The sequence below is a fragment of the Macrobrachium nipponense genome, chromosome 45 (assembly GCF_015104395.2).
Source record: "Macrobrachium nipponense isolate FS-2020 chromosome 45, ASM1510439v2, whole genome shotgun sequence".
In the NCBI taxonomy this organism is placed as follows: domain Eukaryota; kingdom Metazoa; phylum Arthropoda; class Malacostraca; order Decapoda; family Palaemonidae; genus Macrobrachium; species Macrobrachium nipponense.
This window is the reverse complement of record NC_061105.1, coordinates 45,812,068-45,831,280: the sequence shown is the minus strand read 5'-3', so window position 1 is coordinate 45,831,280 and position 19,213 is coordinate 45,812,068. Positions and strand designations below refer to the sequence as shown.

The window sequence follows — 19,213 nt, the reverse complement described above, 5'->3', positions numbered from 1 at the left end:
TGTCCAAGTGGTTGGTTGTAAATCTATTCTTATATGAAAGAATTTGTTTATTTTTTCAGAATGTAAAAAGTTCCATTAATGTTCTAGATTTGGCCATAAAGGTGCCTCCAGGAACTCGTCATTCTTTTATATAGACTTTTAAGTATTTGTTTGTCTCATATCACTTGATATAGTGTAAAATAAACCACATGGTACAGAGTGGACCATGTACAATCAGGGTATACCACCATTAGCTCATTATAACGCATCCTTCTGACATCGGAGTAGAAAAGGTCTTTAGCTCCGTTTATCACCAACAATGTTAGGAGGATGCGTTACGTAGGGAATGGTGGTATACCCTTTCGCCACTTTTGAAAACAGTATTTCGGCAATTGTTCTAAGACATGCCTACGTATTAGAGCTGGTTTCTCTCACACACAGCGCACTGATCATTTAATGATAGCCCAGGAATTGTCAGGCTGTTACAAGATATGCTGTATTTCTCGGAAACTTGTCTGAAAACCCGTTGAGCGTGAAAAAAAAAAGAGCCACACAGAAGACAGAACTATTTTCGACTCGTATAGCTAGCTAGCAACGGCCGCCATTTTGAACGCTGTTTGTTTTACGTCTTACGCGTATGAAATGCATTCCAGGACAAACGTCCACTTGTAGAAAAAAAAAACTATGCAAAACGCGGAAAAAAAACTAGCAAGTTGCAATGCGATTTGTATTAGAGACGTAATTATTATTATTATTATTATTAGTATACTTATACAATGGCGAAATAATCTCGGTTAGAACAGCTGATTTCAAACCAAAATATTTCTCTCTCTCTCTCTCTCTTTCTTAACGAGACAAATTTTGTCTTCTACAATTTTCTCTCCTTTTACTTTGCACAGTTTGAGTAATTAACTCAATATTTAGGAAAGATTTCTGTACAAGAAATGTAATATTTCTCCTCTTATAGCTAATTTTGACCACTTTTAATTCACCTGGAAATTATGCTTAGGTAACGAACTGTAGGTACGCATCCTGCTTTCACTCTCATCCTGTTACTACCGTTATCTCAAGCGGACGACGATAGGAGATAATCGTAAATCTCTCTATCTCTCTCTCTCTATCTCCCTCTCTCTTTATCCCTTCTCTACTGACACATTGAGCTAAATATATATATAGTATTTTAACATAAAGCTAGTCGTTAGTATCTCACAACAAAATTAGACCAAACGCAAAGAATCGTATATCTACAAACTTCTAGGAATTTCGTCTCACTGTCAAGGCCACAATAACGGTGTTGACAGTGAAAGTGTTCGACAGCACAATACTCCAATGTTGTTCACGTTATAAAATAGACTTATTAATTAATAATACATAGACTTTGCCTGTTCCACCCGTAGTTGTTACTAAGCGTAAGTAAACTATACGCTGTTCACTGGGCCAATATGGTACTTAGGATTGTCGTCTAAAATTTTACTTACCTTAATTCTCTAGATTGCTGACCTTGTAGGCCGTCTGTTCCGAATTGAGCTGTGATTAAGGAAACCGACCTATTTATATACAATCACCATGCATAATCATGTGTGCAGGCGTACAAATAGTATACCAGCCCGAGGCTATCATCGCTCTCATTTTATATGTACTGAGAACTAGCTCAATCCAGTTTCACCGTGTTTGTTTACAGGGAAATCGGTCTATCTTTTTTTAATATGTCCTGATTAACAACTCATTCCAAAAAAAAAATTTTTCTTTTTCTCCGTGGAGTGAGTCAAGCCAAGGTCAAACAGGTCTTGGGTAATTGCTCCGCATTCACGCCACACCTATCTTAATGATAATGACAAATGCCCGCCAGCGATGAAAATTCCCTGAGATACGTAGTACCTCTTTTTTTTTGTATTTTTTACATAAAAGATTGCGCAAGTCAAAAGTTCTTGAAGAGTTCTAGTTATAAGACATGAGATTCTAGCTATATGATAGATTGTTTTAGTCTTATGGATACTCGATTCTAATGATAGTCTTTTGACACAAGATTCTAATTATAAGACAAGATTCTAGTTATTAACAGAATCTAGTTATATAACAGAATATTTCTAGACTTATGACACGGTCTATCTTTTTTTAAATATAGGCCTGATTAACAGCTCATTCAAAAAAAAAATTTTCTCCTCCGTGAGTGAGTCAAGCCAAGGTCAACAGGTCTTGGGTAATTGCTCCGCATTCACGCCACACCTATCTTAATGATAATGACAAATGCCCGCCAGCGGTGAAAATTCCCTGAGATATGTAGTACCTCTTTTTTTTGTATTTTTTACATAAAAGATTGCACAAGTCAAAAGTTCTTGAAGAGTTCTAGTATAAGACATGAGATTCTAGCTATATGATAGATTTTTAGTCTTATGATACCAGATTCTAATGATAGTCTTTGACACAAGATTCTAATTATAAGACAAGATTCTAGTCTATGAGATTCTAGTTATATAACAGAAATATTCTAAGACTTATGACACCATGGAATACATGCATTATTATTATTATTATTATTATTATTATTATTATTATTATTATTATTATTAATTATTCATGTAATGCATCACCTTATTATTATTATTATTATTTTTAATAATGATAATACTAATAATATCTCTTGTTTACTAATTGTTCAAAAATAGTATATATTTAGCTTAAATCATGATAGAATTTTAACCTAAAATATAGGTATTTAACTTAATTTACCAGCAGTTTACTTTAACATAACTGTTCGTTTTTTCCTGCCTATTAGACCTAAAAGGCATTTCCCTATTGGTTACACATATATTATATATATATATATGTATTATATATAGTATATATATATATATATATATATATATATATCCTATATATATATATATAATATATATATATATCCTATCCCTATTATATATATACTATATTATATATATATATATCGTATATATATATATATATATATATATATATATATAAATATTCATATATATCATATATATATATATATATATATCTATAAATTATCATACACCTTTGAAGCAGGGCTGCCGAAGTGTGGAAATGACGTCACTAATACGGCTTATCTTGTCCACATTGTGATTAGGTGTGGAAGTGTGGAATCCACACATAAAAATTTCCACGCTTTTTACTGTTTAAAAGCGTATGCTGGTTAAAAATCCAATAATAAGTTATGAAATTTTTTACTCTTCTATTTTATAAGTCTCACACAAACAAATATCCATAAAAATAAAAAAAAATTAGTTTTATCCTTTTTTTATGTGGATGCGTTTGGATGTTAATCAGATGCATAACGCTGACCGTTAATCATGTGCAAGCCAAGGCCTAGAATATAAGCTAGAACTTGACCGTATGAACTGGCTGGCTCCAGCTCCAACCAGCCTCAGTTACCTATTCAAAATTATTTTCAATCTGGTCCGCAACAAAATCTATATTTATTTTTTTCCTAACTAATTATAGAGAGTATTCTTAATTTGCTAGTTTTTGATGGAATATATTTCTTGAAAATTTTCGTGAAAATATATGCCAATACATTCATACTAACCATGTAAGCAAATTGATTTATCAGCGATGCACTTTTACAGCTTTGCAATACGCACTGCAATTTTTGCTTGTGAAAATGATTAACGTGCCTGTATAATCAGTTTGGTTATTCTAAAACTACGGTGACATAAACTTTTGAAAGGAACAGGCTTTAATGATTTCATAACTGTAATTCGTATAACGTAAGATCTTAGCAAAAATCATAGGCCTAGTTTACCAGTATAGATGATAACGCTCATGATTTCGTTGTCAGTTGATATTGCTTTAAATAAATGACTGTGCATAACAACGATAAAAGAGATTGTATAATGCAGTGGTAATTAAATCCTCATGTAAAATTAAATGGTTCAGTACATTAGCCCTATAGATCCTGGATACGTTGCCAGTTTACTAAAATTTACTTTAAAAAATAAGACATAGTTATAACATTGGTGCTTACTGTTACATTTTCAGCTTCAATTCTTTATGAAAGTGATTGTAATTATGTAATTGCAAGGATACAATACAGTGATACTTATTTTTAAGTTCACTTGCGAGCATATAACCAACAGTGTTAGTTGGCCCAAGATATAGGTATAGTCATTATATTTATGGCAATAATCCGGATTGAACATCATTAAAAATTTATCGTTATACTTCATTACGATGATGTGATTAAGATGCCTTATATATATAAACTTGTTGTAAAACACCTATATTGCTTTTTTAATCGTCGAATTAGATAAGTTTCATTCCAGTTTTTCATCATCGAATTAAAGGAGTACCGACACTTGTAGAGAAGTTTTCTTCCTTTGCCCTCTCGTCAAAAAAACTAGAATAAAAATCTAACTAAATGTTTAAACAATATGAGCTAAATACGGAAAGGGTCAGTGTCTATCCTTCTTTATCAGGTAAAAAAAAAAAAAAAAAAGCTACTGGTTGGGAATTCATACCGCTAAGTTTGGAGCACTTACAAGATCACGATAAACTACTTATGCATTCCTCAGTTCGATAAAGTTGGGTATATTGCATAACTGGCAACTGTCTGTGACCAAGCGTGGATTTCCTTAGTGTGGAAATATGGCAGCCCTGCTTTGACACCAGAAAATCTTTTTCAACCCTAGAATATGATTGATTTAAATTTTTATCGTGAAGGTTTAAGCAAATTTAGTGCTTGGGGAAATAATAATTAACAAACTATAAAAGTTGCTGCAATTTAAATTGACAGGAGGTTAGGAATTAAAGTGTAGTCCGTAAGTCTAGCTATATTATGCATTTTAGGTCTGCAGACTTGTAATGACTTCACGCAAAAGAACGAGTGTTGCCATACTTCCCACGTCGGATGCCAGTTTCCTTTGTAATTATTTCTTCACAAAAAGGGTAGTCAAACATTCAGTTCCTTAAAATCAACACCAAAATTCTAATCACTAAAAACATACAATTCATAAAGCAAGTTTAAAATATTGAAAAAAGCTCAATTTTGTCAAATATTTTAAGTGTAATCAGTGCACTGTTAAAACAACCATAAACTGCAGTTACTTAGCATGATTATTGCGTCACAGTCTTGTTTTCTAGTTATGTCCAAAGTCGCACTGTATACCGAAACGTCTGCTTGAAATTCTGAAGTACAACTATGTCAGTTGATACATTCTTGGGGACTTGTATGCATGTCAATCTGCTGGTGATATTGGCCTGGGGTCAAACAAGGACTTTGCAGGTGTTATTTTAAGAAATGACTGTTGCAAATCCTTTATCAAGAACAAACTACTACTACTACACTACTACTACTACTACTACTACTACTACTACTACTACTACTACTACTACTACTACTCTCTCTCTCTCTCTCTCTCTCTCTCTCTCTCTCTCTCTTTGCGAGCCAGGTAGCCAGCGCGTCATCTGATCTTATATACATAGTCTAGATTGTTGGTGGTCTATTCTATGTTGCGTGTTTCGTGCATATGTTGTTTTATACTGTCAAAATATTAACTGGCCTGCATACTTGGTGCTACAAGCTATATTTTCTCTTTTCTTAACACATTACCAGTAAACATGATGGTCTGCAATCAGAGGGATTTGTCGAATCTTCATTTTTGTTGTCCATAATATTAATGCGGTGTAACATTTTTGTATGCCTGGGAAAACCGGTTTTCATTCGGGAATTTCAGTTGTATGGTAGTGACTTCATTTTCCCTTGTCAACTCCGTGGTTTTGGTGTTACAGATGGACGGATTCAGTTCACTTTGTATGTGGCCACATGAGCAGGTATTGAGCTGGAAGATTGTGTAATACTATCACTTCCCATAAACTTTTTTTTTTTTTTTCAAAGGGCAAGTAATGCTTGTGTGTAGGTTCCTGGGATAGTAAAAGTCAGTCCTCATTTTAATCAACGGTGAGCAGCTTGTGGTGGTAGTGATTTTCTGTTATTGAGAGGTGCCAATAATAATCGGATGCGTTCTTTAACTAATGTAAACTTAGTTGAATATGGAGGTAATTCCATAAATTGACTGATCTCGGTTAAGGAGTGCAATGGTTCTTTGTTAATAAACCGTCGCCGATGCTCGCTTAGTAAAAAAAAGTTTTAATCATTGATAAGTAGCCAAAGAATTATTAGTTTTGATTGTCTGGAAGAGAGTGGCAGTCTGAAGGGTTTTGAAAGTAGTATTGTTAGTGATTCAAATCACTTGCAGATAATGTATTTACTACTTCTCTGCTTTTCATGATATCGTTATCTAAAATTTGGTTTAATTTCCTGAAGTATTAGTGGACTGAATATGAATTTTTAGTATTATGGGTGCAAGTCCAGCCCTTGTATATCAGTGGTGATTGGTTAAGAGTAATTTTTTTTATTTCTTTATAAGGAGTAGTTTTCCTGTGCATATCTCGTATTGTGTTTGGATGTTTTACCATATATTTGCCTTTAGGTCTCTGTTCACATCCTCTTGTCTTGGGGAGAATTGTTCTCGGGAAGTTTACAGCAGCGAATCTTGATAAGCAAGAGATGACCTGGAAGGCAAATAAAAAAGATGCTAGATCAAAATACGAAACAGTATTTATGGGAAAACAAATCTTAAGACCATTTTTCCAAAGCAATACATTAATTAATAGTTCTTGGTTTTATACAAGACTAGAAATTTCGGACAGGGGGAAAAAACCATTTGTGGGGAGAGAGAAAGTCTTATGTTGATAACCTGCGTTTTGAGCGTCGTAAGACTTTCCCTAAATTAAGCTTGCATTGGATAGAAAATCCACTCTCCCAAGTACTACTTCTGTTGACGCTACCAGATGCAGGTGTGTAATTCTCAAACTGCCTGTTAGTCATAAAAAAAAAAAAAAAAAAATTGTGAACTTAGTTTATCATGAGCCGTTTTTTTTTCTTAGGGGTAAAAGGAACTAAGGGGTGAGATGGTTGGTTCTTGCGACCTGATTAACTTCTGAGGCTCAGGTATGGGTTTTCTGAACAAATCTGGAAGGAGGAATTTTTGTTTGTATCCAGATTCACCCTCAGCGTGGGGTGTAAGGATCCTCCGTAGATTGTGCAGTTTCATGAGGTATGACTGGAGCTGCGTTTGGTTGTGCAGGTGCCAGTGGTTGAATTAAGGATGAATGAGGTCTTTGGGTGTGGGGTCGTTTTTGTAGTCTGTAATGTATTATCTCCTAGGAAATGCGATTATTTGAAAATCGGGACGTTGTCCACTATTCTTAAAATTTGGGAGGTATGGATGGCATAGTTCCTGCTGTAACACCTAGCACTAACTTTGCCTTGCCGCTGTCTTTGTGGTCGTACATCTTGACACCTGAAGCACCTGGCGGCTCTGGTATATATTTCTCTTTGCGAAAACCTCGCGGGTTTTGACGTCGATCATAGGTGTACATTCTCTCTAAGGGTGGTAAGAACTTTTGCAGTCTCGATTTGCGTTTTTGTGAGACCCCTTGCCTTGTTTTAACTCCAAGCAGAAGCTCAAGTTATATTGCTTTGGTAATGACTGTAGTATCAGCTCATAAGGTGAAGCCTTTCTTGGTTTCATGAACTTTTTTGTTTGTGAACTCTTAATGGACAGCGTATTTTAATTGCCTAGTTACGTTCTCATGACTTGACCTTTCCAATCAACACCTTAGGTTCCTGCAGGGTTTGGCAAAGCCTAAATAATACCCTGTAAAAAAAGTTATTCTGTTTTCTGGGCTCGAAAGTGGCATGAGTGTACAGAATTTCTTGGCTGAGTAACCAGATATATATTTTGGTATGTTCCTGCAATTCACCATATGCCTTAATACCATACCGTCGTAATTTGTCTGGAAACACAAGGGCATTAGCTTTCCTGTCCTATTGCTAGTTTAAATCTGACGATTGTCGACGTTAATTAATTTGTTCCATACAGAGTTTAGTGCAGTATTTAGTACATGTGGCTGATGGATGGTAGGGGCATTACATTATGCGTAAGGTTAAGGGTAAGAAATAAAGATATTTGTAGAACTCTGTAACTTTATGTACTCTTATGTACAGCAGGATCGCCTCATTGTTTTAACAAAAATGTTTAGGATTTCAAAATTTAATCAATAGAGAAATGTAATTATCCTCATTTCTGCACTGTGGTTGTTGATTTTGTTGTAAAGTGATGAATGTGAAACAGACAACGTAAAAATTCTTATCACATATCTTACTCATTTTGACTTTCTTGTTCTACAGGTTCAAAGTGAGATGCTGGCGAATGTTCCATTTGTTTTTAATTTTTCTTTCTATCTAGTCTCATAAATTATGACATTCGTTTTCTATTGCAATCTTTAATTTGGGAATAGTAACAGAATTTTAGTTCAGTGATCAGAGAAGCTTCCGTATATCCTTTTTAAACCGCAAATATTTCCTGTTATCGGGTCGTACTTTTTCAATGTTTGGTTGAATTCAGCAGGGCTCCTAAATTTGGGTTAAAATAGAATCAAATACTGATTCCAGGCTATCCCACAGTTTCCCGAAGACAGAAACTTTAGAAGTAAAACATGGAAATATTTTGCAGAATGTCAATTACTTTCAACTACCGCTCGACCTGATAATTCCGGTTTTCTCCTCCCCCCGCCTTCGTAAAATAGTTATAAATAGCGTCATGTAAAACAAAAGTTGTCAAGGAGATTGTTGTTTTTAAGTAAATTTCTTCATAGGATGGAGTGTGTTTTAGGAAATTTGTAGCTTTTCTGGTCTTGTCTGTCTCCTGAAGTCTCAACGTAATTTTTTTTATTTTTTAAAGAGCATCACAGAAAACAATATCGTAAACTTCCCAGAGGCACCGTATTAGTTTCCACGTGATGAAAAGTTTAGGCATCAGCTTGGATTAGCCTATTAATAAAAGCATCCTTGAGGATTTTCGGGTACAGATTTTATAGTCCTTGTAATTTTGATTCGTTATTGAGCTTATGTGCAATTACACTCTGTCAAACTCTATCTCGATCAGACGTGGAAGGGACTTTATCGTGACCACAAAGAAGCATCAAAAGGTTAAAAATATCAGTGAAGACACCCAGTAATACCTGTCTTGTACTGAAACATTGTGGAAACCTCAATCTCTTTTTAAGCCTGAGTTATCAATAATTCATTAAATTAAATGCGCTCATACTCTGGGTGACATTGCCTGCATATATTAGTACATAATATGTATACGTATAGTTTTGGAAATTTGATAATCGCTTTATTAGGGAAGAAGCGAGTAGATAGCAGGGCAAAATAACTAGAAAATAAGCTTAGAAAATTCGAGGTGCTCGAAACTTGTGAAGTAAGCTTAACTTGTAGGAATTAGTAGGTGTTGTAGCAGGTTTTACTTAAATCTTCTGCATGTCCACTATGAAGTCCATGCGTTGGTGATATGAAGTACATTTCAGCAGATTAACTCGCCACTGTAGTGTTCTGTTACATAGTAGATCAGTCACAAACCTAAATAAGCAACAGAGATAAAAATATTTTTATTTCCATGTGTCTAGAGTCTTTTGCTGGATTCGTATGTTTAGGAATACGCAGAAGGTAGTTGCAGTATTTGTATCTTGCAGTTTCGATATAGGCCGCATTCATTATACACGATATTCTTTCATAAAAAAAAAAAAAAAAAAAAAAAAATAAAAAAAAAAAAAAAAAAAAAAAAAATTCTCCTAAATTTGCCAGTGGTTTAAAGAATAATGAGTATTCCGACTTTTTAAACCTAAGAAATAATTCAATCAAAGTTAAAACTTCCATATCTTGAATAGTTTTAGCAATTTTTTTTCTACTCCCCCCTCTCTCTCTCTCTCTCTCTCTCTCTCTCTCTCTCTCTCTCTCTCTCTCTCTCTCTCTCTCCTCCTCTCTCTCTCTCGTTAAGAAGGCATCTTCCATGCCGCGTTATATGTCAAGTTCTCTAGACGATGGTAACTCAACAACTCATCCCTTGCAATATAACAAACTGTGCAGTTTGGACAATTACTGCAGTTTAGTCTTCAATGGCCCTTATCCGTTTGCCCCGGTCTGCCAATTGTCGTCTCAACCTTGAAGCTGTTTTGAGTTTAATTTACTTTTAATTTTCCTGCTTCTTTTATCAGAGCCCAGAACAATATACAGGTTTTGTATATTGTGATAACTCATTATCAGGATAAGTCAGTTTTTCATATAGTACTTAAGTGTAGAACCCCTATACGCCATTCTGAATGTTCTTTGATGCAGAACCATTGTTCCTATGACGGGTAACCAAAGGCAGATGTCATCAAAGGTCATCGCTTAATGCTTCGGTGAATTTAGATTCTTGCAGTTCCTTTTTTTTATGATCGACGTATAATAATCTATACATTTCAGTGTAACCATCAATGAGAGAGAGAGAGAGAGAGAGAGAGAGAGAGAGAGAGAGAGAGAGAGAGAGAGAGAGAGAGAGAAATTAATTTCCCTTGACCTGACGGCCTTCACTTTGCATCGATTTTCGTAAATGATCCTGAAAAGTTCGATTCAGCTTAGTTAGTAATATTTTAAAAGCATTTCGTATATTTTTTTTTAATCATTCGAGTGCTAAGTTTTTTTTGTGATGTTTCCTTTCAGTGGTCTAAAACCAGTAGATTAGACTGATGAAATTACAAATCAAACAATTGTAAGATGAACATGTATTTTATAATTACAGGATACGTAGCTAGAGATACAGTTGAATGATGCAAAATCCCACTCCTAAACTTGTAGAAATTACGGAGTTAGTTTAGGTTTTTATAGTACTTAAATATTTGCCAAGACCTTTTGGAAAAAAGACGCTCAGACAGTTCTTGTTTTGTGGTTATGCAAGCCTATCTTATCTATTGAAGATTGGCCTAAGTAGTTTTCCTATTTTGCTGCAAACTTACTGTAAACTTACCTAAAACACTATACGGATGTACATTATTTTGCATATTGTCACACCTTTGCATGAATTAAGCATGGTAATGCACCACTTAATCTCTTAAGCGTGAAAAAGCAGTGTACTATAGCTGCTATTTTACTAATAGAACGCACGCAAGCTTAACTTAATGTCAGGTATTAGTATTGCCTATTACCTAATATCCACTCGTATTTGAAATGCTAGGGACTGATTCTCTCTCTCTCTCTCTCTCTCTCTCAGAAATTTTTCATTTTCTATTTTGGCATGAAAACCAGCTGTTTCTGCAGCATTCCCCATCCCTTCTTTTTCCGAATGGGATTTCTGTTACAGACTGGTTAATATATTATGGCAGCTGCTCTCCTCTGGGAATTTTGCTCTCCATATTTTCCTACTATTAAGAACTCTTCTTTCTTCTTTCTGTACGTATTTTTTATTTTTTATTTATTTAATTTATTTTTATTTATATTTTATCTAATTTATTTTTATTTAAAATTTAATTTTGTTTTATTTTATTTTATTTTATTTTTTGCGCAAAACGCTCACGCTCTGCTTTTCAGAATATTGCACCTCTTCCTTTAGAAATAACTCGACTAGTCATTATCTATAAAATATCTAAGTATGGGTTCGTAAGTGTTGTAATCACTAAACATTTACCAGTAAAGATTGGTAGTTAGTAATAAAGAAGCACGCGCAGGTTAAATAATAATTAAAATTGCCTTAAAAAGCTGTCACTCATTGAATGATTGTAGAAAACGTTGATCATTTTTCTGAATATTGCTTTACATATCGCATGCTTCGAGCTCTTAAGTTTAATTTTGCTTTTTTGAGTAAAAATTTAGTTTTGTAATATGTAAAATAAAACCACCTAGAATATAGCGTTAACTGTTGCCACTATTTACTTCCATTCGCTCTATAAAATATCCTTCGATCTGAGCTACAGAATTTAGTGGGTGTTAAAAAAAAAAACTAATTTAGCACATACGTATACTAAACTAGGGTAATTAGTAATTTTGCACCTATATTTTTTCTAAACCAGGTTAAAATTCTCTTACAGCAACTTTTAATTTTTCATTATAGTCTTTGTCTTAATTTTAAATTTGTACTTGCCATTTCGTACGTATTTAGTAGTTGCAAACTAATTCAGATTCTTTATAAACTGTCGTTTCACAATCTACTTTGTAACAGTTTGACAACTTATGAGACTGAAGGCCTGTCCACACGAGCGGGCCTGATCGGCGTGCTCCGGGGTTGAAGGGCAAATTCTGGCGGTTATTTTCGGGCTTACCCATGAATGTTGTCCACACGGGTGAGGCGTTGGAGAGGTGGGCGTGTCCGACGAAGCCAGAAGTGTGTTCAGTGCGGTACGATAAACATGGTGCCTACCGCAAAGAAGATGGTGTAGGTTGATAATTGCTTAGTGTGATGAAAAAGAAGAAAATATGGTACAAAGAATGGCTCAGTAAAAGAAATTTATATGGTTAACGTACGTCTGCCAAGGTCGAAGCTCAAGCCATCGGGAACCATCATGGTGATTTTGCTATAAGACCCATCGGGCAATTTGACGGTTTGCCCGTTAAGTGCGCCTGTTAGAGAGGAGGTCCGCCGATCAGGCCCGCTCGTGCGGGCAAGCCTTTAGCTTAGATTTTCAGAACTTGACAATTGAAGATTTTCAAAACTTATGAGTAAGCTGAATTTTAAAAGTAAGGTATCGAAAAGATAAGATAAGAATTCAATCATTAATATCGATTAAGAACTATCATAATACTATTCAGTCCATATCATTGAGTTCTTACAGTCGATATTAGTTTGATTCTTCATGTTTGTAGTTTCCCTATGAAGCATGTTGTTGTAATTCTCATTTCTCTTATTTTACAGAGACGCTCGAGAATAATTTAAGAGGCAAGAGGATCGCCGTTAACTCAAGTGAAACTAAGTAAGAATCTGGTGATCCAGGGCTGTTATAGAAATTTTCCTTTTTCTGGACGCCTCAACTTTTAACAATTTTAGAATTTCGAGGTCTGTGCTCTTGTTCCGAGAGGGTCGAAAACCCAGAATGACCTTTGTCTGCTTGTATTAATCCTTTTTGTGTAATAAATACCAGACATGCCAAGATATTTTTTTTTCCTCATTAACAACTATAAAGGTTGCTGCTGTTCACTGATCATGTAGATGGCAAATGAGCCAACTCGGAGAACGGATGCCAAAACTTGTACTGTTTATATACTACAAATAAACATTACAGAAATCAGCTTCATAAATTTGTACAACCTTTCACTATAAAACAATTTGATACCGTTTATGTTAGCCAATTTAGAGAACGTCTGCCAAGCAGTTTAAGAGACGACGAAAAATATGCTAAACAAATTTATATAATAAACCCTCTCCCTTTAAGAATACAAATAACACATAATCAGAACTAGCTACAACTACGTTAAAATTATCCCTGCCATGTTTCTTCCACGACCGCCCGGTGAGGAGCTAACCCCATTCTCATCCTCGGTGCTGCAGTCTTGTAGGATTGAAATCCGTACATGTCCACGGTGCTGCATTCATAGTTCAGAACGGTTCTCGTCCTCGGTGCTACACTCCTACAAAGAGATAATAAAAACTATGATAACATCCTGAGACACTTGGCTCGGCACCTTCACAAGCTAAGGAATGCGCATATATAATTTCATAACGAGGCTTATTCATTCTAACCAAAAGATCTGTTCAGAAGAAACTACAGTAAAGTAGGCCCAAAATTTCACCACGTTCAAATTAGCTCTCTGAATTTCGGCATTTCCTGTTAATTATTTAATAAAATTGTCAGCAGTGACTATGATATTGAATTCTGTTTTTATACTTTCAGCTAGAGCACTCAAAAGACAGCAGTGACTATGATACTGAATATTGATTCCATTTCTTGCAAACTAGATCACTCAAAAGAAAGGAAATAAGACTCGCAATGAACCTGATCTTCCCGAATTAAAATTCTGAATGCCCTATACCAGCCCCTTTTCTGGTCTGTTCTCTTTCCTTGGAACGCTTCTTAAAACTGACAAGTGTTGTTTGAAATCTTAAGGAGACAGCAAAAAGCACTACCTCCACTCCCCAAATTCTCTTCACAATCTCTATTTCTAAAATAAAAGACCCAGATTTTATTCAGGTTCATAAACTATTTCAGCAAATACTTCCAACAACAACTCACCATGAACCAGGAACTGGAACTTCCACTCCCAAGACGTGATTCAAACTATGAAAATTCGACTCCAGGAACTGGAACTTCCACTCCCAAGACGCGGTTCAAACAATAAAAAGATTCCTTGCAACAACCAGCCATCGAAGCGAAGAGTATTTCATTCTGAAAGAAGCAGCAATGTTAACATTCCAATATCACTAACCTCTATACACGTCAATTATCCTATGATGTTCTTCAAAAACATAAACGTGAATGTAAAAGGAAACCGTTAGTTTTTTAATAAATTTTAAATCATCTTTCGTATATTGTGCACATTTAGTAGTTTTTAAAGACTAAGTTAATGATAACTACTAGGCATATCCTCCCGGTAAATCTTACTCAAACTTATGGACTAATTGTAGGGATGCCTTTCCAATTATAAACCTCATAATAATATTTCTCTCTATTAAGCATAGCGACATAATTGTCTCGGAGACCCGTCGGACGCAATAAAATGGCCTCATGTCAAAACTACAGTCTTAGATCAAATTGCACCTTTTTAATACTTGCAAATGAAAAATAATTGCTCAACCACTGTACAGCACCTCCAATATTATATTCCAGGTTCAATAATTAATTCATCATATAGCTAAATACCCGTTATCGTGTATAAAAAGGGGGGAAACTGCAGATTGTATGTACACTAAAAACTGCGGATTGCAAGACAAGAGACAACCATTTAGAACCGACGTCAGCCACTAAACAACAGACAGTAACATTAGAATTTAGAGAATAAAATTTTACAATAAACAGGCACTGTACCATAACATGATTGAATCATAAATTTACTCGAGACTAAATACAGGAAGTTACAGTACGAGAAAAATGCTACAACAATACTAAGAAACAAATCAATCATGGTCTGTGTCGTTAATAGGCGTAGACTTTTCTGCATTTCTCTCACTTTGGTTAGTGGCTGGTGAGAGAAAATACTTAATAATTCAGTTTCACAAAACACACTTAATGCCATACTACAGTAGTTTTTGAATAAGCTTCTGAGTTAGGGAATATTCAGCAAGTACTTTATATACACACTAACACAGAAATCTGACTGTCAAGACATTTGTGCAGCTCCCAGTAATGCTAGTTGGAAATTGAATTACAGCCGAGAAAACCTATAGATACAACCACTTTATGTATCTTTAAATACTGTTGCGCCTTAACTGGACTTTTCAAGGTATTTTTAATTTGCCTTTCGATCATGGCCAAGTTTAAACCTGTTTTATAATCTGAATCTGAAGGTAAGTGGATAATAACCAAGCTCGCTCGCTCGCTCTCTCTCTCGCCGTGTGTGTGTCAGAAATTCATAAACTAGAGATAAACTACCTGCTTTATTGAGAGTAAAACCTCAAGCACTATTCCGTATCATAGCAATTACTTCAAGCTTGAAGTTCCCTTCAGATATGTCTCTTTTACCATCACCAACATGAACAAACATTCTTATGAAAAACCATCCACTTTCAAAGCAAGCTGCCGAACACACTAATAACCACATGATTAGTCAGCCCGTTTATTTCTGCCAAAATAATGTCACCCGACATCTGGTATATTTAGCTAAAAACATTTATTAGTCTATGAAAAAGGGACCCCAAATACCCATACATATATCAAAGTAAAAGTTTCAAAAAAGCCTTCAATACACCGTTCGTGCTCACCCAACAGAGATTTCAACGTCTCGTTAGAAATAATCTACGAGGTTTATTTCAGTTAAATTAACCACAGCGCAAGAGAGTGAGTGGTACTGTCATCTACGAATTTCGTTATAAGGAATAAAAGATGGCACAAAGCTTTATAAATCTTACCACAAGAAATATCACTCAGTCTTAACTCCAAAAATGTAGCTTTAGAACAAACAAAAATTAAAAGACATTCTTACTGCTACGTATGAGAGAAGAGAACAAGAGAACACCCTAAAACAATGACTTCTGTTTTAACAAAACTTCCATCTCAAATGAACCTACCAGGACTTGTGAGATGGACAGGGCACGCAACATGTATATAGAAGTGCAAACTACCATGGATGATGTATATAGAAGGAAAAAGCCAAGGAAAGAATATTCATTGTTTCAGACCTTTAATTAAAGAGACTTAAATGAAAAGAAGCACCTTTTTGAGAGCAAGCACTAGGCATCGTAGAACCCACTGCTTGAATCGACTGTACAAAACTGAGCAACTGAAGATGTCAGCTGTCAGTGGCATTGGGACACACTGACTCCAAAGGCCCAGGAGGCGTTTAAAAGTGATTAAAAGGGACTTCCAAGTGCCCTAACAGAACACTTGGATCCCAGTGGAATTTTATGTGCGGTACCCATCCACATTTGTTAAAATGAAATAAAAAAAAAATAACGACTCACCAAAAAAAAAAAAAAAAAAAAAAAAACAATAAAAATAACGACTCACCAACAAACAAAGCTAAAAACAAACTAAGTTCGTTTCACACAACAATGAAGAATGATGATAAACTGACGACTGAATACATATTCAGTTAACTAAAATCCTAAGGATATTTTCACTTCTCCCCCAAAATCAGTATGAAGTATGATTACCTATTGTGAATTTTCTCACAGTGAGAGAGAGAGGAGAGAGAGTGAGAGCGCTTCTAAGTCATCCAAGCAAATATGAACACGTTCTATGAGCTACAGAAACCTGAAATAATCATCAAAAATGAATATCTGGTATTTCACTCAGACTTCTATAAACACTAACACTGGAAATTTACTCCAGACTAGACTTACAACAAACCTTACCAGTCCGGTTCTAGACAATGACATCCAATCAGATTCTCCGTAGAAATCAGACACGTAATTGTGATAAGTCGTGAAATATCTTCTGAAGGAGCGTATTGGGAATTCTAAAGAGCCTGCAAATGAGAAGAAAATTCTTATTGAAAAAAAAAAAACAATATACATACTGGTAACATTAAAAATCTTGCATCTGGAAATATTAGTTAATTTTTGTTCATATCCAAGTGAAATCTTAAAAACTCAGAACATTCCAACCAGGCACGTCAGTGTTAATTTGACATGACAGAAGCTGACCAGTTTTTATTCGGGAATTACAACAAATTCCTTATTAAGTAAAAAATAAAAATAAAACGAACATCAAAAAATTTCAGTCATTAAGGAGTGAGGAGTACCCAGAAGCCCTACCTTCCTTAATTTAATGCAATGATGAAATACATTTTGACACTACTGATCCACCACGTTCTAGTTTTAGCCATGAACCCACTGGCTGCCAGCCCCACAACCGGTCACCCAGCAACTAAGAAGATAATTCTCTGCTTAAATCAAATCAACAGAGGCATACTGATTTTCTACGGAAACGAGCACAATTATCTCTGTCGGTAAAGCAGATATTTGAAAAGAATGTAACTCTACTCCTAAATGAATGAAAGGAAGGCCTATGAAACACACAAAAGGGCTGACTAATCAAGAAGGGATAAAGTTCGACTCTATGGGCTACATCATCCATTTATACAGCTAACAGCCATAACATTTAAACCTATATTGATCATAATCTTAACAACAGCACCTGGTTATTAATATAAATTGTGGAAAAGGTGCAGATTCAAGTTTAACAGCACCATTTAATAAGACAGAGAGAGAGAGAGAGAGAGAGAGAGAGAGAGAGAGAGAGAGAGCTAAAACGGACGAACACTCAGGATTCGGATGCCATTTCATTCAATGACGAAAATGTTGGGCTGTTTGCCGATCAGAGAATGCTGTTTACTCGCAATTCATTGTCAAATTACCCTCCGTTCATGACAAATTTACGAGTTACATTTATTATGACATGTGTTGGTATTAGGTCTAGGGTCCACATACTGACATCGAACAGGTTTATGATTTTATGAAATTTAAGTTGTCTTGTCAAGCAACGGGGAACATCGACAATTATGCTCCAGCCGTCGCAGTTATATCATTGTGGTACGCTTACACAGAATACGGTCTGTGCACTGACTACCAGGTTTACAAATGGTTTTACCTACTGATACTGACCTAAGCTCAGCCAAACATAAGCAGGAAGCCTATAACTATGTATGCAGCACTACTGCCCGGATATACGCATATTTCTATAGGGTACTAGGTTGGGGCCTATCAAATCCAGGGCTGAAACTAATGCACCTTACCTCTGACGAGGCGCTTGAGAGCTCCAGTTGATATGATTTTCGTAGCCGTTTTTTTATCTGAAATATATTTTTTTAGTCAGTTGGACAGCCCTGCTAACGGCGTCGATATATATATAAAGGCTTTGCTGTACCCATTCGGTCACTTCCATTTTAAATACGAACCAGCATAGAGTTTTTTTTTCCATTGAGATACGGCGGTTGTTGCGTTAGAGCCATTTCTTCTGGGTCAGAAACCATGGACCTTGCCAGAAACAGCGCGGTAGAGAGCGTCCTGATTGGTCAACGACAAGTGACGTCATGGCCTGGCCCTACATCCTACAAATAAGGATAAGACAAATGAAAAAAAAACTTTTATAAAAACTAAAGCACCAATTAAACAAACTCCAAATATATAAAACCCGCTTCACCCTGCAACAACATTGTTTATAAAACAGTACTGTTTGTAACTCAGGTCTAGCACCTGAGGAAATTAATATGTCAGCTTAAGGTAGCCGGCAACACACTCTCTCTCTCTCTCGTAGGCTTTACATTTGAATTTTCATCCATACTTCTTAAAAAAGGGAAGGTGACACTGAAATGGTGGAGCACCGATAATTCCGCGCCGACTGACGATTCAGCTCAGAGACAATTCTGAGCATGACAATTCAGGGCAAGGACTATTCAGCACAGACATCTTGCGAAATAAAATAAAAATATGGAAAACGAAGAAAACTGCCATCTAATTAATTTTTTATTTGTAACATATTGAATTTTAAAAAGTAGACAAAAACGATAAAAAATTCCTGTGCATACGATAAAAAATTCCTGTGCAAAAATATTCATGCTAATTTATTTCTGCAATTCATGAGGCCGCTCTGATTCTCAATATCCTTTTCTCTGCGTTGTCTTGCTCCAATTTCAAAAACTCCACATGAGTATGTGTCAAAACTTATTCCCATAAACTTCCATTAACATGAATTCGACCTCTGTCTTGTGTACAACGCCAAGACT

The 19,213-nt window shown here is 35.4% G+C and overlaps 1 long non-coding RNA gene across 2 annotated transcripts; it reads right to left on the bottom strand.

Annotated features, from left to right (window-relative positions):
• Positions 1 to 10,776: 10,776 nt before the first annotated feature.
• On the bottom strand, positions 10,777 to 18,537 carry LOC135214152 (uncharacterized). 2 transcript variants are annotated; one of them, XR_010314301.1, is made up of 5 exons: positions 18,386 to 18,537; positions 18,224 to 18,280; positions 16,842 to 16,954; positions 14,065 to 14,217; positions 10,777 to 13,462 (listed from the first exon to the last, which is right to left on the bottom strand). It is a non-coding gene; the product is annotated as an uncharacterized LOC135214152 (long non-coding RNA). The 2 variants fall into 2 exon arrangements; XR_010314300.1 differs by having other exon boundaries at positions 18,224 to 18,537.
• Positions 18,538 to 19,213: the final 676 nt, after the last annotated feature.